The sequence below is a fragment of the Cyprinus carpio genome, chromosome A3, assembly GCF_018340385.1.
Source record: "Cyprinus carpio isolate SPL01 chromosome A3, ASM1834038v1, whole genome shotgun sequence".
In the NCBI taxonomy this organism is placed as follows: domain Eukaryota; kingdom Metazoa; phylum Chordata; class Actinopteri; order Cypriniformes; family Cyprinidae; genus Cyprinus; species Cyprinus carpio.
Genome location: NC_056574.1, coordinates 4,605,908 through 4,631,205, shown reverse-complemented (window position 1 = coordinate 4,631,205; position 25,298 = coordinate 4,605,908). Strand labels below are relative to the sequence as shown.

General features: G+C 41.5%; 2 pseudogenes; both read right to left on the bottom strand.

Moving 5' to 3' along the window:
• Window positions 1-168: 168 nt before the first annotated feature.
• LOC109091035 lies at window positions 169-10,858 on the bottom strand (annotated as a pseudogene).
• A 4,955-nt stretch (window positions 10,859-15,813) lies between these two features.
• LOC109052681 lies at window positions 15,814-24,828 on the bottom strand (annotated as a pseudogene).
• Window positions 24,829-25,298: the final 470 nt, after the last annotated feature.

Genomic DNA, 25,298 nt, shown 5'->3' with positions numbered 1-25,298 from the left:
CACATGGGAAGTAGGAGCACTCACAAGTTAACAGCCATTGTATAAAAGCCAATAACTACGTAAAAAGTTCAGAGCACAGGTCAAAGAAACTCATGCACGGTGCAAGTTTGAGATGTCCAGCTTCAGACAAACACTTATCACATGTTCAACAAGAGGCAACAAAAGGACTGATTTTTAAAAGTTTTATTTCATTCATGCATCCTATAGCCAGAAATGAAGCACAATCATGAACAGGGAGGCATATATGTGGTCTCAAACGCATCACCTGAAAGTGAAAATGAACAGAAAGTCAGCTTGACATGCTGGTACAAGGAATTCAGCCAAAAGCATCAGCCACTGAACATACTTGGCTGATAGTAGTCATAAACCTCAACGACTGCTGGCTTGAGATCGTTCACTGCAAGAACCTGTTTCAGTTGTAGGCTGTAGGTCATGGGGACACCCTTGGGAACCTGTGAGACGGAAGGGACGGAGAAGTACATAAGCACAAGCACACATGAAGGGGCAGATAGAGAACATACCCAGTGCACATCTCACCTCTTTCAGATACACAAGCACATGGTCATCTCCAGCATCAACCCGCTGCACTAGTGGAGCAAATGAATCTGGTGGAGATCCAAGCTGAGAGGAAAAGTCCATTAATATCAGAAGTGGCTTCAAGCATCTTGGGACTCTACATACAAGTCATCTTAAATCATACAAACCAGTGATGTATCTGCCGTGAAACCTGACAGGAGTTTAATGTCCACGATAACCATGTTAGTAGTTGGTTTTGCACCACTGTATCTGAATGAAGAGTGAAAAATTAGTGCATCTAAAAAAAAAAAAAAAAAAAAAAAAACAAAAATGGCTCAAAAAAAAAAAAAAAAAAAAAAAATGGCTTAAGGCTGCTCAGAGGTGACATAATGGCATTTACACAGCAGTTCCAACTGTATACTTTAGGGGCTGAGGTGGGTCAGAACTACATTTGGACTGGCTTTCATGTGAAATGGTCACAGAACGGAGCAGCCTCATCTCGTCTGTGTAAAGATGAGTTAAGGGTCAAACAGGACAAAGTCAGCTGTTCTTACTTCACAGTGATGGTCAACATGAGATCTGCTCCACGCACTTTGCAGTCTCTTGCCACCTTCACTTCAACACTCAGTGTTCTGGAAACTTTAATGGGTGGTGGGATGTTGTAGAAACATGCAGCCTGGGAGTATGAAACAAACATGACAAGGAGAACTGGGACAAGCAGAGGTAGAAGTCAAGCAGGTGAAGGTTCAGACCTGCACAGACACACAGGTGGAGCCCTTCACTCCAACACTATATTTGCCAGGAACGTTCTTCAGCGGCTTCTCCTGATACAGCAGCCTGTTGTCCCGATTCACATCAAAGTTATAAACTTCTCCTGCCACAGATGATTGTACAGTAACTGTGCTGGAGCCCTCCAGGCTGAACACTTCAGCAGCGAGCAGAGACAGAGCATGAAGAGCCACCACCGTGTCCTAAAAAATAAGCACCAGATTAAAAACTCCACTCAGATAGAATGTTTGTGCTCATGTTTGGAAGTCAGTCACCTGAGTGGAGGAAAAGCCTCCATAGGGATTCTGCTGGGTCACAAGCCAGTTGACAATGCGGTTAGCATAGCCCAGATCAGTGGTCGTGAGAGGCTGTACAGAGAGAACTGCCAACAGCACATATGAGCTGATCTCCACTGCCAGAGTATCACCAGATGAAGTCTGAGACCAGTGGAGCTTATTGCCTTAGGATGAGACCGAGGACAGAAAGTTGATGCTAAAGAACCTGAACGACATCTCAAACAAGAGATTAGTGAACCCCACCTTCAGAAATGGCAACACTGTTCAAGGCATTTAAAAGCTGTGCTCGAGTTCTGGTCTCTCCAGCCAGACAAAAGTTTCACACAATCATAACTACAACACTCAAGCAAGACAGAGCATTGGTAATGACGGGATCCTGAAAGCAAAGCAAATTTCACTACACCAGTGGTTTCCAAACAAAATCCCAATAAAACAACGTTCAACAACCCACCATCCCAACAACATTGCATCTCTCCTTTGTCTGACACCCATTTCAGGTCTTGGAGTCTAGTGAGCTGAATCAGGTGTTTGTTTAAGACATGGAAAACATGCAGTGTTGGGGGCCTCCAGGAACGTGGTTGGGAACCACTGGACTACACAACTGGAAGGTCATCAAGGAGCTTTTAGAACTACTTGTAGGCATGTTTTTACCGTGACAAGGACACCCATTTCAAGCAACGATGCAACAATGTAGCCCGTCATGGTCACGTTATCACCAACACCACCCTAAAAATGAAGCATGGCGATTAAGGTCAGTCTCAGACCAGTTACAGCACATTTAAAGAAACGTGATGCACCTTCATGTCATTGTGGTACAAAGTTCCCTGTTGCAGAAACAGCCATCTGAACCCTGCTGGCTGATCAACCAATCCTTTGCACTCTCTAGGACACTGGGATCAATGAAGATGAAACGCCTTGCTAGGCCAAAAGACCTCATGACGAAGGCGGTCAACCTGGCCATGAGAAGTTGCATTACAACCCAATTCAATGATGCACAATAAGAAAAGATTGAAACGCACCATGTATTGGATGCATCGTAGCCAAATGTGCTGTATGAACCATCACTGTGCCTGTAGTTTAGTTGTCCTTGGTATCCTGTTCAAGTTAAGAAAAAAAAAAAAAAAAGTCAGGAATCACATTGCACCACATGATTCACTCGACTTGTAGAATTCGGTAATCTGTACCGCTCTGAAGGTAACCAATGGCAGTCTGTCGGATGGTTGGGGTGAGCTGCACAGTGTCTTCCAGGTACTGCAGGATGTAAATGTTGGGAGCAAGAATGATCATATTTTGTTCTCCACAGCCTGATGGCATCTGTAGTAAGTAATCAAGATTCTTAAGTGCACGACCCATTATGTCACCTAAGAGAGGAAGAAAATAAGGTCAAACCAAGAAGTCATTGGAAATGGTTATTTTGCTGAATGTATCAGTGTCCAATTCATTAAGGGGAAGTTTACCAAGGACTGAAATTGAGCATTTGGCAGATCCCTGGATCACATTGGTTGGAAATGTCAGAGATACGTCTTCTGAAAGGACACTTCCTGTGGACCAAACAGAACAGCAGAGAGCACTACAGCCGTGGCCAAAAGTTTTGAGAATTACATAAATATTAGTTTTCAGAAAGTTTGCTGCTAAACTGCTTTTAGATCTTTGTTTCAGTTGTTTCTGTGATGTACTGAAATATAATTGCAAGCACTTAATACATTTCAAAGGCTTTTATCGACAATTACATGACATTTATGCAAAGAGTCAGTATTTGCAGTGTTGTCCCTTCTTTTTCAGGACCTCTGCAATTCGACTGGGCATGCTCTCAATCAACTTCTGGGCCAAATCCTGACTGATAGCAACCCATTCTTTCATAATAACCTTCTTGGAGTTTGTCAGAATTAGTGGCTTTTTGTTTGTCCACCCGCCTCTTGAGGATTGACCACAAGTTCTCAATGGGATTAAGATCTGGGGAGTTTCCAGGCCATGGACCCAAAATTTTCAACATTCTGGTCCCCAACCACTTAGTTATCACTTTTGCCTTATGGCACGGTGCTCCATCATGCTGGAAAATGCATTGTTCTTCACCAAACTGTTGTTGGGTTATTGGAAGTTGCTGTTGGAGGGTGTTTTGGTACCATTCTTTATTCATGGCTGTGTTTTTGGGCAGAATTGTGAGTGAGCCCACTCCCTTGGATGAGAAGCAACCCCACACATGAATGGTGTCAGGATGCTTTACTGTTGGCATGACACAGGACTGATGGTAGCGCTCACCATTTCTTCTCCTGACAAGCCTTTTCCAGATGCCCCAAACAATCGGAAAGGGGCTTCATCGGAGAATATGACTTTGCCCCAGTCCTCAGCAGTCCATTCACTATACTTTCTGCAGAGGATCAATCCCTCCCTGATGTTTTTTTTGGAGAGAAGTGGCTTCGTTGCTGCCCTTCTTGACACCAGGCCATCTTCCAAAAGTCTTCGCCTCACTGTGCATGCAAATGCGCTCACACCTGCCTGCTGCCATTCCTGAACAAGCTCTGCACTGGTGGCACTCCGATCCCGCAGCTGAATCCTCTTTAGCAGATGCTGGCGCTTGCTGCACTTCCTTGGACGCCCTGAAGCCTTCTTTACAAGAATTGAACCTCTTTCCTTCAAGATCTTCATGAACCTATAAATTGTTGATTTAGGTGCAATCTTAGTAGCCACAATATCCTTGCCTGTGAAGCCATTTTTATGCAACGGAATGATGGCTGCACGCGTTTCTTTGCAGGGTCACCATGGTTAACAATGGAAGAACAATGATTTCAAGCATCACCCTCTTTTTAACATGTCAAGTCTGCCATTCTAACCCAATCAGCCTGACATAATGATCTCCAGCCTTGTGCTCATCAACATTCTCACCTGAGTTAACAAGATGATTACTGAAATGATCTCAGCAGGTCCTTTAATGACAGCAATGAAATGCAGTGGAAAGATTTTTTTGGGAATAAGTTCATTTTCATGGCAAAGAAGGACTATGCAATTCATCTCACCACTCTTCATAACATTCTGGAGTATATGCAAATTGCTATTATAAAAACTTAAGCAGCAACTTTTCCAATTTCCAATATTTATGTAATTCTCAACTTTTGGCCACGACTGTAGGTTACAGTTCACTGGTAGAGGAAGAATGCATTTAGAAAGTCACAGAGTGCAAACAAACCCTTTGGACACAATAACCAACTCTGGGTGAAGATCCTTTCAACTCCTTCAGGCTGTAAAAAGCAATAAAAAACAAATAAATGGAGTATCAGTAAAACAGCATAAGCTCCATGAATAAACTCCAGAAAGCTGGTTAACACTTACCAGGACAAGAAGACTTTGAGTAACTACGTCAATGCGTCCTCTTGTTGGCACAGTCACCATTTCAGTGCCACATGGAACCTGGGATTGATCAGCCCGAGCACTGACAGTCACATTTACAGATCCTATAGTACAGACAGGAAGTGAGCAGCAACTCGCATACACCTCAGTTTAGAAAGAAACTGCAAAACAGACCGAGAACAGATGCTGAGAACGCCCATTTAAAGGTCTTTCTCCCATTGGCACAGAGACAGGATGAATACGGCTCATTAAGAGGTCTAAGACTGAAGTCCAAGGAAGAAGCTGGAGTCACTTTAACCTGCCAATAAATTGCATTATTAGTCCACAGAGTAAAGAGTTCTATGGATCCATTTAGGGGTGAGATTGACATGCTTCATTCTAGGATGAGTTCTTGCACTAGTAACTTGGCTGGTATATGCCTGTCAGGGACAGCGGTCTACTGAAGTTTCCAGATTTAGTGGAGGTCAGTTCATAGTGACAACTTGACTTACTGAAATCATTCCACATGCGATATTGCTTAATTTTGATAGAATGCAACACTCCTGCAAGGTAGCCCCGTTTTGCATTGCTAATTCTGACAGTTACAACAGGCTACAGCTAACTATGAAAGTTCAAAGCAAGGTGACATTAAGCTTTCTAATTCAGTTAGATGTGCAAAACAAAACCTATTAATAGACATGAATCCAGACCATGATGCACTTGGACAGATAGTTGAAGACTGTAGCCTTCAGCTCAAAAGACTCTCCACGGATGATGGAATAAGGCAGGGAGAGCTCCAGGAAGAAGGGCTGAAAGACAGTCAGCTGAACAGGAGGAGCCAAGCCGAAACCTTTGGAGGACAGGCAGAACGCCTCAGTCTCCCATGTGGTGATGGTGTCAGGAACCGTCAGAGTAACTGTTGTGGATCCAGAGTCTCTGAAAGGGACACTGGAAGTTAAACAAGGGGGCCAGGAGAGGTAACTTGGGAAATCATTTTGCTAAAACAAGATTCTTCACTGACCCCACTTGAGCAAGCTGCCAGATCCAGGTTTCTGGAAAATAAGTCCTGACGGGTCACGTCAAAAGAGCCGACATCACCTCCCGCATCCCCACCTCCAGAGGCAACTCCTACTGGTGCAGCAGCCATTTCGAAGACGAAAGGACCATCAAACCCTGGAAAAAAATAAAATTGAGGTTTGTCCATTCAATATAGTTTTAGATAAATCAGGTCCGTGCACCAGGCTATCCTGTAGTAAGTAATGTTTTAAGACTCATTCTGATATGGTGCTCTTCCACTGCATGGCTCACTTTTTTTGGTTGGGGGCTTCCACTGTACAGTACCTGGTACTTCTCAGTACCACCTTGGCTGAGGTTCCAAGCAAACCATACTGTTACCAAAATGTGACGTGTAAACCCTGATCGGCAGGAGAGAATCACTACCTGCATCACTGAACTTGGAAACATCAATGTAGAATACTTTGTTTGTAATAGCACTGTAACATGGTGTTGTACAGCTGTACTGAGCAATGCTAGATATATATATCTATATATATATATATATATATATATATATCTAGCATTGCTCAGTACAGCTGTACAACACCATGTCACAAGTGACTACACTGATTCACTGATCTGCTCCTCACATGCTGAATACTAAAACTTATTTTCTGTCCAGTTTGTGTTTTCAGAAGTGTGGTTATTTCCTTTGCTTGTGTAAATGGTTAAATTAAGGAGTCTCACAAAATGGCCATTTAATAAAATACAAAAGCAGTTTTTGGTTTCAGTCAAGTGCATCCAGAACGGTGTCAGCCCAGAATCTTGATTTTGGTGCATCCCTACTTGGAACAAGCAGTTTTAGCACACCTTGCATATGGATGCAGGTATGGAAGAACACCATTTAGGCAGTAATTGTGCCACTGCATTTCACCCAGTTTAAAAAAAAAAAAAAAAAAAAACAGCAAACCTTTTAAAAAAATAAAAATCAGATCAAGAACCTAAGTGACATACTATGGAAGTTGCGATAGTAATTCAGTCCTTTGTACGTCAGGCAGTTAGGTTCTTGGATTGGCAGATTTGTTGCAACCTTCACCCCCCCCACCCTCTGTCAAGGCAAAGCAAAGAGATGCATTTGAAAAGTCAATCAGTATTCAGCCACTAAATGACTGCAAACAATTGCCAACCCTGAAAGTGTCGTAAGCTTGGTCTGTAGGAACAGCTCGACGGGGTCGAACATTCAGGCACTCCTGTTCATTATCCTCAACAGGAAATGGATAATATGACAGTGATCGTACTGGGAGCAGGTTAAACACCTAAAAACATGGAAGAGGGAAATGCCATATCAAACACCTCATTGAGTGGTTTAAGAGAAAGCCACATACATGCATCTTGTAGCACACCACGGTGTTGGTCTAGTTTTAAGACCCTTAAATGGACAGGTCTTTGGATAAGAGATTAAATGCACACTAACAAGCAGAATGAAATACAACCATGGCACATAATTTTTCTTGGTATTAAATGATTCACGTATTTGACATTGAATTTATCTGGATTAGCAACCATTGCTGACATGCCTATTAGGGAAAACCAATCACGTCGGAAGAAGTCAATCACCTGAGACTAAAACAATAGTTTGACATGTTGCATGTTACGTAATGTCTTGTATGTCATAATAGTTTTGGTTTGGCCAATTGATCCAGCAGCATAACTCAAATTCTGAAGTTTAACCTGGATGTCAAATCAAGTCTGACAAGACTAATGAACTGCACATGGGATACCGCTTCAGCACTCAAACGTCTTCCTGGCTCCATGATCCGGACGCTCTGATCAACAGTGCTGAGGCCACACAAGGATCCTGCTTGAGCAGAGACCGTCAAAACATTTCCCTCACTAGGAACAGCCGTAGATGGAGAAAACTGCAGAGACACCTGGAACAAGAACAAGATCAAGGACATGTTGCCACACCCCACAAAGTAAAGAGGTGCTAGACGTCCACATACCTGGTTTTGGAAACACGTTTCTGTGTCAAAGGATGCACTAGTAGCAGCTACATTTCGCACTGGGCAGAACGCAGAAGGCCAGAATCAGCACTACGGGAGCCATATCGACACTGACAGACAGCTCAAATGACACTGTGCCACTTGGTGCATTCCGAGCCCTCACTTGGACCTTCTGAAATCCATGCAGAACAATGACTCCTCTGGACAAGACCTGACAGAAGACCGAGACAGACAGACTGGTGTATAAGAGGTGCTCAAAAAAAAAAAAAAAAAAAAAAAATTCTAATGCAGTCATCAAAACCAGCGTCCACTCACCATATAGATGATGTCAGCACTGTAGTCACCAGTTTCTCCAACAAAAGAATACTTGATCGTCACTGGATACTTGGCACCACACTTCAGCGGCTGCTCAAGCGTCACTATAGTCAGTTCACTAAACATTGGGTCATTGGAAGTAGCAGTTTGGAAAAGCGGCACATTCCTCGTATCTGTACTGAAGTACGGCGATTTAAAATCAAAAAAAGCCTGTGGAGTTGCACTTGCCTGAGGAACAAGTTAAATGGAATTGGTTTCTTGCAAGAGAAGTCTTAAAAAAAAAAAAAAAAAAAAAAAAAAAAAACAGGCAAGTCATACCAAGAGATTCAGATCAGCTTTAGGGAAATCAGTAGTTTTGAGGGAGAAAGAGGCCACTCCATTCAAGTTTGTAGTCAGATTCTGCAGCAGTTTTGTTGGGCCATTGGCTACTATCCAGGAGATAGACCGCCTTCCTTGCGATTGGAGTCCCATTGAAAGATGATGCTGAGATCTGTTGGGAAAGAAAGGTTAGGAAAAAGGAACCAATGAAGACGGTCTAAGAAATGAAGCTTTGCTTGCCTTTCCGTTAAGGATTGATCCATAGTTAAAGAAGATATCTGGGAGGTCCAAAAACATGACCTTGCCAACTTCAAACGTAATGGACACTGTTGTGGATTTTGACATCAGTACATCTGGGAAGAAACAGAAACGCCACAAACATAAAGGCACCAAACAACAAGTCACTGGTTCAAATCAGCCAGCAGCTCACCTGTTCCCTCCTCAGTGACGTTCACATTAACGAGAAAGGAAATTTTGCAGCTTCTCTTCAAATTTGGTGGTGAAAAACTCTGATGTGCTGATGGTAACAGAAGCACAGCCTGTGTTGTTCATCTGGTAGCAGAACAAATACAATCAGATTTAAAAGACATGCAGAAGGAAAAAAAAAAATTAAAAATCCTGCTCTGTAAGGCAGTAACATACCATAGTAGTTTTGCTAAGACACACATTAGACACACCAGTTTCCACAGCGTATGGCTCTCGACACACTTCCACCAACGCTTGACCAGGTACAGGTTGCCCATATGTGTATCTGGGAAAACGTTAAGGAACAAGACAAAGAACACAACCAAAAGCTGTCAAGAATATAAGAGCTTACGCTTACTTGGCACAAGCCTCAACTTTCAGTCCCACATCTCCCACACTATACCACCTGTGGTGTGGTCAAGGTGACGTCAAACTTGGGTAAAACTAAACCAGAAACAAAAGACTTCAAATTAGGACCCCAGTTGGTCATATCAACTACCAGTTGCACATCATGTGGTAACTTACCATACTTTTTCACCTCAAAAACCTGGGAGATCATTTGGTCATCAATAAAAGCCCTTAGTGTGTACATTCCAACCTGAGCCTCAGGGTTTAACTGGTGAGAAAGCTGCAATATCCACCCCGTTGAGGAAATGTTTGTCCACTGACCAAGCCGGTTATTATTATTGTCCTATTTGAAAGGAAAGAGCTTGGAATAAGAAACTGCAAACCTAGAAGTAAAAGTAAAAACAAAAGAACAGGCAAAGGTAAACCAGTGTTGCATCGATCCAAAGACTTGGTCTGGAACAAGTTCTCACCTCCACCACCACTAGACTGTACTGTAAAGACAAACGGTTACATTAGGGATTTACAAAGTATTTAACCCCCCCCTCCCCCCCACACGGGAAGACTAGAAGCAGGTCAGCCTTTACCATTTGATCAAGAGGAACAAATTTAGAATCCATGGTCACAACCCTGAAGTTCACTGCAGAAGAGAGACAAAGCTCACTTGCATTACATAATGCATTTGAAGGTGTAGAAAGTCCATTAAACTACAAGCTCTGATCACTTCTAATGTTCGTTTACAAGTCATTTTGTAGCTCACCCAGTTGTCCTGGGATTGTAGATGGGTTTGTCTGTTTGGATGAAGGTCAGGGGCAAGTAACGTCTGAACATGACTTTCCTCTCTCCATTTCGGTCATTTTGAACAACCTCCCTTGAAGTACCACCCTCAGTTTCTGCACTAATTCTCCATCTACTTGAGGAGCCTGTAGAGAAATACATTGTTAATGTGAGAGTGTGAGAGAGAGATGCATGTGCCACACTTTGACAGACCTGGAAACTAAAACAGCGGTGAAACTCTGTTGAAGATGTCTGCTGCGCAAGCTGTGTTGTCCGGTTTTTGTCATCAACCAGAAATATGGTCATTGCAAGACTCTCATTGGGTTTTAAAAGACTTGCACACAATTTGGCATCAGAGCCAGACTCGATCACTGCAGAAAACATCACCAAGAAGGATCTGTGGAGAAAAAAAAAAACACAAAGTTAAGTCATACATCAGATCAGCAGACATTCATGTATAAAAGACATTGGTTAATAGAGACTAAAACAAACTTTGAAGAATCACAATAAAACAGGAAGGACATTTTATTTTTCACTTCAAAGCCCATTTACTCACGGTCCTGATATCTGTCCATCAACAGCAAAGAGAAATAGGGCTAAAATGAGCCCTTTCCAAACACAAAACTCCTTCATAGTAACAAAGTACGATCACCCAAGACTAGAACCAAATCAAGCGTCTTTTTCAGAAACCCTGCAGAACCTCAACAAGCTCTACAGATACTCTCAATCAGCTGCACTGATGACAGCGATATATGAATGCTCTTAATTGGAGGAATTCATCATTAGCTGATTGACTGATTAACTGATTGAACCAGATCATTCGCAAAATGATTCTGTCACGCTGGTGATGCCTGCTGGTCAAAACTGTATTTCAGTACAAGAACTCAGGCCAAACATGCAGATAAACGACCTCCGTGTAGTTGGCCCCCCATCCAACGCAAAACGTTAGCAAAATAATTTGTTTTTTTAGATTTTTTTAGAATTATATTTATAGGTCATTCTGAGGTCACTCTGATCCGCCCCATACTCCAAATTCACCCAAAACAGTCTCAATCGTTTGTTCTCCGGTTTGTGCTGTAAAAATTTTCGTTTGTGCTGCTTTGGTTTTTTTTTTTTTTTAGATATTAAAATAATATTTATAGGTTATTCTGAGGTCACTTAGCCCCCCACATGCTCCAAATTAACTCCAAATAGACTCGTTTGTTTGTGCTGGTTTGTGCCGGTAAAAGTTTCGTTTGTGCTGCTTCGGTTTTTAAAATATTAGACACTGAATTAAAGGCGATGACGTCACTTAGCCCCCCACATAGGCTACTCCAAATACACCCAAACCTCTTTGTTTGTGCTTCATTTGGGCTGGTTTGTGCGTAATTTTTTTTTTTTTTTTTTTTAGATAGTCTATTAATATATTTAGTGATCATTCAGAGGTCAATCAGCCTTAATAGTTTCGTTTGTTTGTGCTTCGTTTGTGCTGGTTTGTGCTCTTTTTTAACAATACAGTTGAAGTAATAAGGTAAAATTCAAACGGCAAACCAAATCACATGAAACAGTCGCAGTCACTTAATTGTTAGTAGCTATATTCGTTCACTTAACCTAATTAAAGGAGAGAGAGAGAGAGAGAGAGAGAGAGAGAGAGAGAGAGAGAGAGAAACACTTAGGCCTATTTCTTTGTCTTTACAAAACCAAATAATAAATAAATAAATAAATAAAGACTTGATATAGTTCTGCGCACAAATAAAACATGCAATAGCCTTGTACTTTTGGGTCCATTCGTTTTTCCTTTTTTAACCATGAAGAAAAAAATGAAAAAAAGAACGGTTGTTGTATTTTTAAATGCCATCCTTAAAAACTAGATTTGAAATTAGAACCTGTACGCGGACCTGGCCGAAAAAGTAAAATATAGATTTTTTATTTTTATTTTTTGCACCTATAATAAACTGAAAAATTATATAAAAAATTATATAGAACATTTTTTATTTAAACAAGTTTTCTTTGGCCAAATTAGAAGTAGGCTAATGGTTCTCCCGCACGTTCAGGGCTGGGTTTCCAGATAACGATTGTTCTTTCCGCTTAGAGCGTTTTCTACCAGTAATTTTACGATTGTTCGTTATTGTTTCACGTGCGTTTCCCAAAAATGCACTTAACACAGTCGCACGTAGCTGTGCTTTAAGTGCTAATCAGGAGTCGCTATCCGTTCGTCAAGTGCTGAAATGTCACCTAATAGAATGGCTCGTAATTGTAGTAGCCTACTACACGCTCATTTATTAAAATGTAAACCTAATGCTTAATATAAAAAAATATCGAATATAATATAATATAATATAATATAATATAATATAATATAATATAATATAATATAATATAATATAATATAATATAATATAATAGCTATAAGTATATTTGTAGAGACTTAATTTACAGGCCCAAGATGGCTGCACGTCAGTAAGTTGTTGTTGTTGTTTTTAGTTTATCCCTATTTTCCCCAGTCTTTGAAGCATGTTTCCTACATTACATCTTTTATTCGTTTTTTGTTCAGTCATTTAATTTAGATGTGTATTTGTATTTTTTTGTTTTCTGCCATTTTTAATTATTTCATTTATAAATTCAAATTTAACTATAATCACATTAATAAAGCACTTGAATAAAGTTGGGCAATTAATAGTGAATATGACCAAAATAGGGTATTATTATTATTCTTATATAAAATCCCTATATAGGCCCATTTCAAGTGTTTATGAGGAGTATGGAGGCGCCTGTGTAATCCCTCGAAATTTTTTTTTTTTCTCCCCTGCGGAAATAGTTTTTTGTGCTTTCTGTCGTCTCATGCAGTCTCCGTGAATGGAGCACGTCACAACAATGAACCGGCTCACAGAAATAAATCAATAGAAATCTTGTAATGTCTACTGTTAAACAAACCAATTCAAATAAAAAACAAATCTACTCTAATTATGTGGTCCGTATGAAAAGGTGCATTTATTAGGCACTCATTTCATCTATTAGTCCATTAGTGGAGATGGCCATCAGCATCGGCATTTGGCAACTTCATATTCGCAGCTGACACTGACTGAGAAAGCACGTTTAGTAATAAATAATTACAATGTCTTCTTTCCCCCCTACGCATTCAGTCAATACTTTCGCCAGTGCTTTGTGCTTTATGCGCGCGCTTGAGCGTGGAATATGCTATATGCATATATATAAAAGGATGGTTTAATGGTTTATTATAATAATCAATTTAATATAAACATGCAACTAGTTGACTAGAGAAAAAAAAAAAAATAGTAGCAAAAACGAAAATATTACCAGCACAAACAAACAAGATTATTTGGGGTGAATTTGGAGCATGACCTCAGAATGATCACTATATATATATATAGGTCCTTCTCAAAAAATTAGCATATTGTGATAAAAGTTCATTATTTTCCATAATGTAATGATAAAAATGAAACTTTCATATATTTTAGATGCATTGCACACCAACTGAAATATTTCAGGTCTTTTTATTGTTTTAATACTGATGATTTTGGCATACAGCTCATGAAAACCCAAAATTCCTATCTCAAAAAATTAGCATATTTCATCTGACCAATAAAAGAAAAGTGTTTTTAATACAAAAAAAAGTCAACCTTCAAATAATTCCAGAGTGTTGGGTCTTGCGTCTCTCAACTTTCTCTTCACAATATCCCACAGATTCTCTATGGGGTTCAGGTCAGGAGAGTTGGCAGGCCAATTGAGCACAGTAATGCCAGGTCGTGCTGAAAAACGAAATCTTCATCTCCATAAAGCTTTTCAGCAGATGGAAGCATGAAGTGCTCCAAAATCTCCTGATAGCTAGCTGCATTGACCCTGCCCTTGATAAAACACAGTGGACCAACACCAGCAGCTGACATGGCACCCCAGACCATCACTGACTGTGGGTACTTGACACTGGACTTCAGGGCATTTGGCATTTCCTTCTCCCCAGTCTTCCTCCAGACTCTGGCACCTTGATTTCCGAATGACATGCAAAATTTGCTTTTATTTGAAAAAAGTACTTTGGACCACTGAGCAACAGTCCAGTGCTGCTTCTCTGTAGCCCAGGTCAGGCGCTTCTGCCGCTGTTTCTGGTTCAAAAGCACACGCCTGTGCACGGTGGCTCTGGATGTTTCTACTCCAGACTCAGTCCACTGCTTCCGCAGGTCCCCCAAGGTCTGGAATCGGTCCTTCTCCACAATCTTCCTCAGGCTCCGGTCACCTCTTCTCGTTGTGCAGCGTTTTTTGCCACACTTTTTTCTTCCCACAGACTTCCCACTGAGGTGCCTTGATACAGCACTCTGGGAACAACCTATTCGTTCAGAAATTTCTTTCTGTGTCTTACCCTCTCGCTTGAGGGTGTCAATGATGGCCTTCTGGACAGCAGTCAGGTCGGCAGTCTTACCCATGATTGCGGTTTTGAGTAATGAACCAGGCTGGGAGTTTTTAAAAGCCTCAGGAATCTTTTGCTGGTGTTTAGAGTTAATTAGTTGATTCAGATGATTAGGTTAATAGCTCGTTTAGAGAACCTTTTCATGATATGCTTGCCAAAATCATCAGGAATTTTTGGGTTTTCATGAGCTGTATGCCAAAATCATCAGTATTAAAACAATAAAAGACCTGAAATATTTCAGTTGGTGTGCAATGAATCTAAAATATATGAAAGTTTAATTTTTATCATTACATTATGGAAAATAATGAACTTTTTCACAATATGCTAATTTTTTGAGAAGGACCTGTATATATATATATATAAAAAAAAAAAAACCCGAAGCAGCACAAACGAAAATGTTTACAGCACAACGATTGAGGCTATTTTGCTGACGTTTTGCGTTGGATGGGGGGCCATTTACAACAGGTGCCATGGGATTTTGAGGGAATTTGGCCAGGACACCAAGGATACACCACTACTCTTTACAACAGGTGCCATGGGATTTTTAATGACCACAGAGAGTCAGGACCTTGGTTTAATGTCTCACTTCAGCTTCACACTAAAGTTTTGATGTTTCTAATTTCTATTAGAGTTTGTCTGTGACATGACACTTGTTAAATTTTCTCAGTGTTGGACTGAATGAACCAAATCACAGCAGTGCTATTTTAGCCTCGATTCAGTGATTTTATATTTTTTAGTTTCTTTAAAACTAAGCCATGGAACCAGAAATAGGAAACCAACAGCTGCTTAAAATTGGTTCACACAACAAATGCCAAAAAAGTAAAGTTTTATTCCAGTTCAATTAAGTTACAAAGAAAACATTAGACCAGCGGTAACCAACTCCAACACAGACTGACACAATATACTCGAGGACTGGAATTGGGGGAACTGCTGCCTTAGACCAACTTCCGTGACCACAGACTGAGACAGGATGTTGTATTAAACTCTTTGCTAGAGTGTTCAGAGCCACAAAACAAGCTCCCACATTTGCCAGTTTCCTTTTTAAAGGTTACCAACTGTAAACATTGGTTTACGCAAATTTGCCAGTTTTGCTTGAAACTACAAAGTGACCTGTAAGACACATGGGAAGTAGGAGCACTCACAGCTCAAGTTAACAGCCATTGTATAAAAGCCAATAACTACGTTAAAAGTTCAGAGCACAGGTCAAAGAAACTCATGCACGGTGCAAGTTTGAGATGTCCAGCTTCAGACAAACACTTATCACATGTTCAACAAGAGGCAACAAAAGGACTGATTTAAAAGGTTTTATTTCATGCATCCTATAGCCAGAAATGAAGCACAATCATGAACAGGGAGGTATATATGTGGTCTCAAACGCATCACCTGAAAGTGAAAAAGGAACAGGACGTCAGCTTGACACAAGTACAACAGGGAATTCAGCCAAAAGCACAAGCCACTGAATGCATACTTGGCTGATAGTAGTCATAAACCTCAACGACTGCTGGCTTGAGATCCTTCACTGCAAGAACCTGTTTCAGTTGTAGGCTGTAGGTCATGGGGACACCCTTGGGAACCTGTGAGACGGAAGGGACGGAGAAGTACATAAGCACACATGAAGGGGCAGATAGAGAACATACCCAGTGCACATCTCACCTCTTTCAGATACACAAGCACATGGTCATCTCCAGCATCAACCCGCTGCACTAGTGGAGCAAATGAATCTGGTGGAGATCCAAGCTGAGAGGAAAAGTCCATTAATATCAGAAGCGGCTTCAAGCATCTTGGGACTTTACATACAAGTCATCTTAAATCATACAAACCAGTGATGTATCTGCCGTGAAACCTGACAGGAGTTTAATGTCCACGATAACCATGTTAGTAGTTGGTTTTGCACCACTGTATCTGAATGAAGAGTGAAAGAAATTAGTGCATCTACAAAAAATGGCTCAAGGCTGCTCAGAGGTGCCATAACAGCATTTACACAGCAGTTCCAACTGTACAACAGAACTACATTTGGACTGGCTTTCATGTGAAATGGGACACAGAACTGAGCAGCCTCATCTCGTCTGTGTAAAGATGAGTTAAGGGTCAAACAGGACAAAGTCAGAGCTGTTCTTACTTCACAGTGATGGTCAACATGAGATCTGCTCCACGCACTTTGCAGTCTCTTGCCACCTTCACTTCAACACTAAGTGTTCTGGAAACTTTAATGGGTGGTGGGATGTTGTAGAAACATGCAGCCTGGGAGCATGAAACAAACAAACAAACAAACAAACATGACAAGGAGAACTGGGACAAGCAGAGGTAGAAGTCAAGCAGGTGAAGGTTCAGACCTGCACAGACACACAGGTGGAGCCCTTCACTCCAACACTATATTTGCCAGGAACGTTCTTCAGCGGCTTCTCCTGATACAGCAGCCTGTTGTCCCGATTCACATCAAAGTTATAAACTTCTCCTGCCATAGATGATTGTACAGTAACCGTGCTGGAGCCCTCCAGGCTGAACACTTCAGCAGCGAGCAGAGACAGAGCATGAAGAGCCACCACCGTGTCCTAAAAATAAGCACCAGATTAAAAACTCCACTCAGATAGAATGTTTGTGCTCATGTTTGGAAGTCAGTCACCTGAGTGGAGGAAAAGCCTCCATAGGGATTCTGCTGGGTCACAAGCCAGTTGACAATGCGGTTAGCATAGCCCAGATTAGCGGTTGTGAGAGGCTGTACAGAGAGAACCGCCAACAGCACATATGAGCTGATCTCCACTGCCAGAGTATCACCAGATGAAGTCTGAGACCAGTGGAGCTTATTGCCTTAGGACGAGACAGAGGACAGAAAGTTGATGCTAAAGAACCTGAATGACATCTCAAGAGATTAGTGAACCTCACCTTCAGAAATGGCAACACTGTTCAAGGCATTTAAAAGCTGTGCTCGAGTTCTGGTCTCTCCAGCCAGACTGAAGGTGTAGGCGAGCAGAGCTGTGACATAAGTGTTTCCCAGGTTCCTAACGACAGGCCTCAAGCAAGACAGAGCATTGGTAATGACGGGATCCTGAAAGCAAAGCAAATTTCACTACACCAGTGGTTTCCAACCACGTTCCCAACAACATTGCATCTCTCCTTTGTCTGACACCCATTTCAGGTCTTGGAGTCTAGTGAGCTGAATCAGGTGTTTGTTTAAGACAATGGAAAACATGCAGTGTTGGGGGCCTCCAGGAAGGGGGTTGGGAACCACTGGACTACACAACTGGAAGGTCATCAAGGATATAACTACTTGTAGGCATGTCTAAAGTATGTTTTTACCGTGACAAGGACACCCATTTCAAGCAACGATGCAACAATGTAGCCCGTCATGGTCACGTTATCACCAACACCCACCCTAAAAATGACAGCATGGCGATTAAGGTCAGTCTCAGACCAGTTACAGCACATTTAAAGAAACGTGATGCACCTTCATGTCATTGTGGTACAAAGTTCCCTGTTGCATGAAACAGCCATCTGAACCCTGCTGGCTGATCAACCAATCCTTTGCACTCTCTAGGACACTGGGATCAATGAAGATGAAACGCCTTGCTAGGCCAAAAAGACCCCCTGACCTCATGACGAAGGCGGTCAACCTGGCCATAAGAAGTTGCATTACAACCCAATTCAACGATGCACAATAAGAAAAGATTGAAACGCACCATGTATTGGATGCATCGTAGCCAAATGTGCTGTATGAACCATCACTGTGCCTGTAGTTTAGTTGTCCTTGGTATCCTGTTCAAGTTAAAAAAGTCAGGAACCACATTGCACCACATGATTCACTCGACTTGTAGAATTCGGTAATCTGTACCGCTCTGAAGGTAACCAATGGCAGTCTGTCGGATGGTTGGGGTGAGCTGCACAGTGTCTTCCAGGTACTGCAGGATGTAAATGTTGGGAGCAAGAATGATCATATTTTGTTCTCCACAGCCTGATGGCATCTGTAGTAAGTAATCAAGATTCTTAAGTGCACGACCCATTATGTCACCTAAGAGAGGAAGAAAATAAGGTCAAACCAAGAAGTCATTGGAAATGGTTATTTTGCTGAATGTATCAGTGTCCAATTCATTAAGGGGAAGTTTACCAAGGACTGAAACTGAGCATTTGGCAGATCCCTGGATCACATTGGTTGGAAATGTCAGAGATATGTCTTCTGAAAGGACACTTCCTGTGGACCAAACAGAACAGCAGAGAGCACTAGGTTACAGTTCACTGGTAGAGGAAGAATGCATTTAGAAAGTCACCGAGTGTAAACAAACCCTTTGGACACAATAACCAACTCTGGGTGAAGATCCTTTCAACTCCTTCAGGCTGTAAAAAGCAATAAAAAAACAAATAAATGGAGTATCAGTAAAACAGCATAAGCTCCATGAATAAACTCCAGAAAGCTGGTTAACACTTACCAGGACAAGAAGACTTTGAGTAACTACGTCAATGCGTCCTCTTGTTGGCACAGTCACACTCAGTGCCACATGGAACCTGGGATTGATCAGCCCGAGCACTGACAGTCACATTTACAGATCCTATAGTACAGACAGGAAGTGAGCAGCAACTCGCATACACCTCAGTTTAGAAAGAAACTGCAAAACAGACCGAGAACAGATGCTGAGAATGCCCATTTAAAGGTCTTTCTCCCATTGGCACAGAGACAGGATGAATACGACTCATTAAGAGGTCTAAGACTGAAGTCCAAGGAAGAAGCTGGAGTCACTTTAACCTGCCAATAAATTGCATTATTAGTGCACAGAGTAAAGAGTTCTATGGATCCATTTAAGGGTGAGATTGACATGCTTCATTCTAGGATGAGTTCTTGCACTAGTAACTTGGCTGGTATATGCCTGTCAGGGACAGCGGTCTACTGAAGTTTCCAGATTTAGTGGAGGTCAGTTCATAGTGACAACTTGACTTACTGAAATCATTGCACATGAGATATTGCTTAATTTTGATAGAATGCAACACTACTGCAAGGTAGCCATGTTTTGCATTGCTAATTCTGACAGTTACAACAGGCTACAGCTTACTATGAAAGTTCAAAGCAAGGTGACATTAAGCTTTCTAATTCAGTTAGATGTGCAAAACAAAACCTATTAATAGACATGAATCCAGACCATGATGCACTTGGACAGATAGTTGAAGACTGTGGCCTTCAGCTCAAAAGACTCTCCACGGATGATGGAATAAGGCAGGGAGAGCTCCAGGAAGAAGGGCTGAAAGACAGTCAGCTGAACAGGAGGAGCCAAGCCGAAACCTTTGGAGGACAGGCAGAACGCCTCAGTCTCCCATGTGGTGATGGTGTCAGGAACCGTCAGAGTAACTCTTGTGGATCCAGAGTTTCTGAAAGGGACACTGGAAGTTAAACAAGGGGGCCAGGAGAGGTAACTTGGGAAATCATTTTGCTGAAACAAGATTCTTCACTGACCCCACTTGAGCAAGCTGCCAGATCCAGGTTTCTGGAAAATAAGTCCTGACGGTCACGTCAAAAGAGCCGACATCACCTCCCGCATCCCCACCTCCAGAGGCAACTCCTACTGGTGCAGCAGCCATTTCGAAGACGAAAGGACCATCAAACCCTGGAAAAAAATAAAATTGAGGTTTGTCCATTCAATAGTTTTAGATAAATCAGGTCCGTGCACCAGGCTATCCTGTAGTAAGTAATGTTTTAAGACTCATTCTGATATGGTGCTCTTCCACTGCATGGCTCACTTTTTTTTGGTTGGGGGCTTCCACTGTACAGTACCTGGTGCTTCTCAGTACCACCTTGGCTGAGGTTCCAAGCAAACCATACGGTTACCAAAATGTGACATGTAAACCCTGATCGGCAGGAGAGAATCACTACCTGCACTGAACTTGGAAACGTCAATGTAGCATACTTTGTTTGTAATAGCACTGTAACATTGTGTTGTACAGCTGTACTGAGCAATGCTAGATAGAGATAGATATATATAATATATAACCTCTCTAGCATTGCTCAGTACAGCTGTACAACACCATGTCACAAGTGACTACACTGATTCACTGATCTGCTCCTCACTATGCTCTGCTCACGTGCTGAATACTAAAACTTATTTTCTGTCCAGTTTGTGTTTTCAGAAGTGTGGTTATTTCCTTTGCTTGTGTAAATGGTTAAATTAAGGAGTCTCACAAAATGGCCATTTAATAAGATACAAAAGCAGTTTTGGTTTCAGTCAAGTGCATCAGAACGGTGTCAGCCCAGAATCTTGATTTTGGTGCATCCCTACTTAGAACAAGCAGTTTTGGCACACCTTGCATATGGACGCAGGTATGGAAGAACACCATTTAGGCAGTAATTGTGCCACTGCATTTCACCCAGTTTAAAAAAAAAAACCAGCAAACCTTTTAAAAATAAAAATCAGATCAAGAACCTAAGTGACATACTATGGAAGTTGCGATAGTAATTCAGTCCTTTGTACGTCAGGCAGTTAGGTTCTTGGATTGGCAGATTTGTTGCAACCTTCACCCCCACACTCTGTCAAGGCAAAGCAAAGAGATGCATTTGAAAAGTCAATCAGTATTCAGCCACTAAATGACTGCAAACAATTGCCAACCCTGAAAGTGTCGTAAGCTTGGTCTGTAGGAACAGCTCGACGGGGTCGAACATTCAGGCACTCCTGTTCATCCTCAACAGGAAATGGATAATATGACAGTGATCGTACTGGGAGCAGGTTAAACACCTAAAAACATGGAAGAGGGAAATGCCATATCAAACACCTCATGGAGTGGTTTAAGAGAAAGCCACATACATGCATCTTGTAGCAAACCACGGTGTTGGTCTAGTTTTAAGACCCTTAAATGGACAGGTCTTTGGATAAGAGATTAAAATGCACACTATGTGCCATGGTTGTATTTCATTCTGCTTCTTAATTTTTCTTGGTATTAAACGATTCACGTATTTGACATTGAATTTATCTGGATTAGCAACCATTCCTGACATGCCTATTAGGGAAAAACAATCACGTCGGAAGTAGTCAATCACCTGAGACTAAAACAATAGTTTGACATGTTGCATGTTATGTAATGTCTTGTATGTCATAATGGCTTTGGTTTGGCCAATTGATCCATCAGCATAACTCAAATTCTGAAGTTTAACCTGGATGTCAAATCAAGTCTGACAAGACTAATGAACTGCACATGGATACCGCTTCAGCACTCAAACGTCTTCCTGGCTCCATGATCCGGACGCTCTGATCAACAGTGCTGAGGCCACACAAGGATCCTGCTTGAGCAGAGACCGTCAAAACATTTCCCTCACTAGGAACAGCCGTAGATGGAGAAAACTGCAGAGACACCTGGAACAAGAACAAGATCAAGGACATGTTGTCACACCCCACAAAGTAAAGAGGTGCTAGACGTCCACATACCTGGTTTTGGAAACACGTTTCTGTGTCAAAGGATGCACTAGTAGCAGCTACATTCGCACTGGGCAGAACGCAGAAGGCCAGAATCTGCACTACTGGAGCCATATCGACACTGACAGACAGCTCAAATGACACTGTGCCACTTGGTGCATTCCGAGCCCTCACTTGGACCTTCTGAAATCCATGCAGAACAATGACTCCTCTGGACAAGACCTGACAGAAGACCGAGACAGACATAAGGTGCTCCAAAAAAAAAAAAAAAAAAAAATTCTAATGCAGTCATCAAAACCAGCGTCCACTCACCATATAGATGATGTCAGCACTGTAGTCACCAGTTTCTCCAACAAAAGAATACTTGATCGTCACTGGATACTTAGCACCACACTTCAGCGGCTGCTCAAGCGTCACTATAGTCAGTTCACTAAACATTGGGTCACTGGAAGTACCAGTTTGGAAAAGCGGCACATTCCTCGTATCTGTACTGAAGTACGGCGATTTAAAATCAAAAAAAGCCTGTGGAGTTGCACTTGCCTGAGGAACAAGTTAAATGGAATTGGTTTCTTGCAAGAGAAGTCTTAAAAAAAAAAAAAAAAAAAAAAAAAAAAAAAAAACAAATCATACCAAGAGATTCAGATCAGCTTTAGGGAAATCAGTAGTTTTGAGGGAGAAAGAGGCCACTCCATTCAAGTTTGTAGTCAGATTCTGCAGCAGTTTGTTGGGCCATTGGCTACTATCCAGGAGATAGACCGCCTTCCTTGCGATTGGAGTCCCATTGAAAGATGATGCTGAGATCTGTTGGGAAAGAAAGGTTAGGAAAAGGAACCAATGAAGACGGTCTAAGAAATGAAGCTTTGCTTGCCTTTCCGTTAAGGATTGATCCATAGTTAAAGATATCTGGGAGGTCCAAAAACATGACCTTGCCAACTTCAAACGTAATGGACACTGTTGTGGATTTTGACATCAGTACATCTGGGAAGAAACAGAAACGCCACAAACATAAAGGCACCAAACAACAAGTCACTGGTTCAAATCAGCCAGCAGCTCACCTGTTCCCTCCTCAGTGACGTTCACATTAACGAGAAAGGAATTTTGCAGCTTCTCTTCAAATTTGGTGGTGAAAAACTCTGATGTGCTGATGGTAACAGAAGCACAGCCTGTGTTGTTCATCTGGTAGCAGAACAAATACAATCAGATTTAAAAGACATGCAGAAGGGGGAAAAAAAAAAATCCTGCTCTGTACGGCAGTAACATACCATAGCAGTTTTGCCAAGACACACATTAGACACGCCAGTTTCCACAGCGTATGGCTCACGACACACTTCCACCAACGCTTGACCAGGTACAGGTTGCCCATATGTGTATCTGGGAAAACGTTAAGGAACAAGATAAAGAACACAACCAAAAGCGGTCAAGAATATAAGAGCTTACGCTTACTTGGCACAAGCCTCAACTTTCAGTCCCACATCTCCCACACTATACACCTGTGGTGTGGTCAAGGTGACGTCAAACTTGGGTAAAACTAAACCAGAAACAAAGGCTTCAAATTAGGACCCCAGTTGGTCATCAACTACCAGTTGCACATCATGTGGTAACTTACCATACTTTTTCACCTCAAAAACCTGGGAGATCATTCGGTCATCAATAAAAGCCCTCAGTGTGTACATCCCAACCTGAGCCTCAGGGTTTAACTGGTGAGAAAGCTGCAATATCCACCCCGTTGAGGAAATGTTTGTCCACTGACCAATCCGGTTATTATTATTGTCCTATTTAAAAAGGAAAGAACTTGGAATAAGAAACTGCAAACCTAAAGTAAAAGTAAAAACAAAAGAACAGGCAAAGGTAAACCAGTGTTGCATCGATCCAAAGACTTGGTCTGGAACAAGTTCTCACCTCCACCACCACTAGACTGTACTGTAAAGACAAACAGTTACATTAGGGATTTACAAAGTATGTGACCCCCCCAACACACAGTAAGGCTAGAAGCAGGTCAGCCTTTACCATTTGATCAAGAGGAACAAATTTAACATCCATGGTCACAACCCTGAAGTTCACTGCAGAAGAGAGACAAAGCTCACTTGCATTACATAATGCATTTGAAGGTGTAGAAAGTCCATTAAACTACAAGTTCTGATCACTTCTAATGTTCGTTTACAAGTCATTTGTAGCTCACCCAGTTGTCCTGGATTGTAGATGGGTTTGTCTGTTTGGATGAAGGTCAGGGGCAAGTAACGTCTGAACATGACTTTCCTCTCTTCGGTCATTTTGAACAACCTCCCTTGAAGTACCACCCTCAGTTTCTGCACTAATTCCCCATCTACTTGAGGAGCCTGTAGAGAAACACATTGTTAATGTGAGAGAGTGTGAGAGAAAGATGCATGTGCCACACAGTAACGGACCTGGAAACTAAAACAGCGGTGAAACTCTGTTGAAGATGTCTGCTGCGCAAGCTGTGTTGTCCGGTTTTTGTCATCAACCAGAAAAATGGTCATTGCAAGACTCTCATTGGGTTTTAAAAGACTTGCACACAATTTAGCATCAGAGCCAGACTCGATCACTGCAGAAAACATCACCAAGAAGGATCTGTGGAGACAAATAGACATTCAGTGTTAAGTCATACATCAGATCAGCAGACATTCATGTATAAAAGACATTGGTTAATAGAAACTAAAACAAACTTTGAAGAATCACAAAAAAAAAAAAAAAAAAAAATCACTTCAAAGCTCATTTACTCACGGTCCTGATATCTGTCCATCAACAGCAAAGAGAAATAGGGCTAAAATGAGCCCTTTCCAAACACAAAACTCCTTCATAGTCACAAAGTACGATCACCCAAGACTAGAACCAAATCAAGCGTCTTTTTCAGAAACCCTGCAGAACCTCAACAAGCTCTACAGATACTCTCAATCAGCTGCACTGATGACAGCGATATATGAATGCTCTTAATTGGAGGAATTCATCATTAGCTGATTGACTGATTAACTGATTGAACCAGATCATTCGCAAAATGATTCTCTGTCACGCTGGTGATATCTAGTGGTCAAAACTGTATTTCAGTACAAGAACTCAGGCCAAACATGCAGATAAATGCCTTTTACAACCAATTGAAAATATTTTATTGAAAGTATACTTTTAAAATACAATTTACAAATCATCAAATACCAACATTAAATATGAAGTGTCTGTATAAAGTTTTTTTTTTTTTTTTATAGAGGACTTGTTTAAAACAAGAAATACAAAGGAGCAGAAGTACTAACATGCCTCTAAACTCCTGTCTGGCTTCACAGCAGATCTGTCCCTAGTTTGCATGTGCTTTAAAAATCCCAAGACCCCTGAAATCACACGTACATCACAGAGACATCTATTTGACGACTGCATTTACATC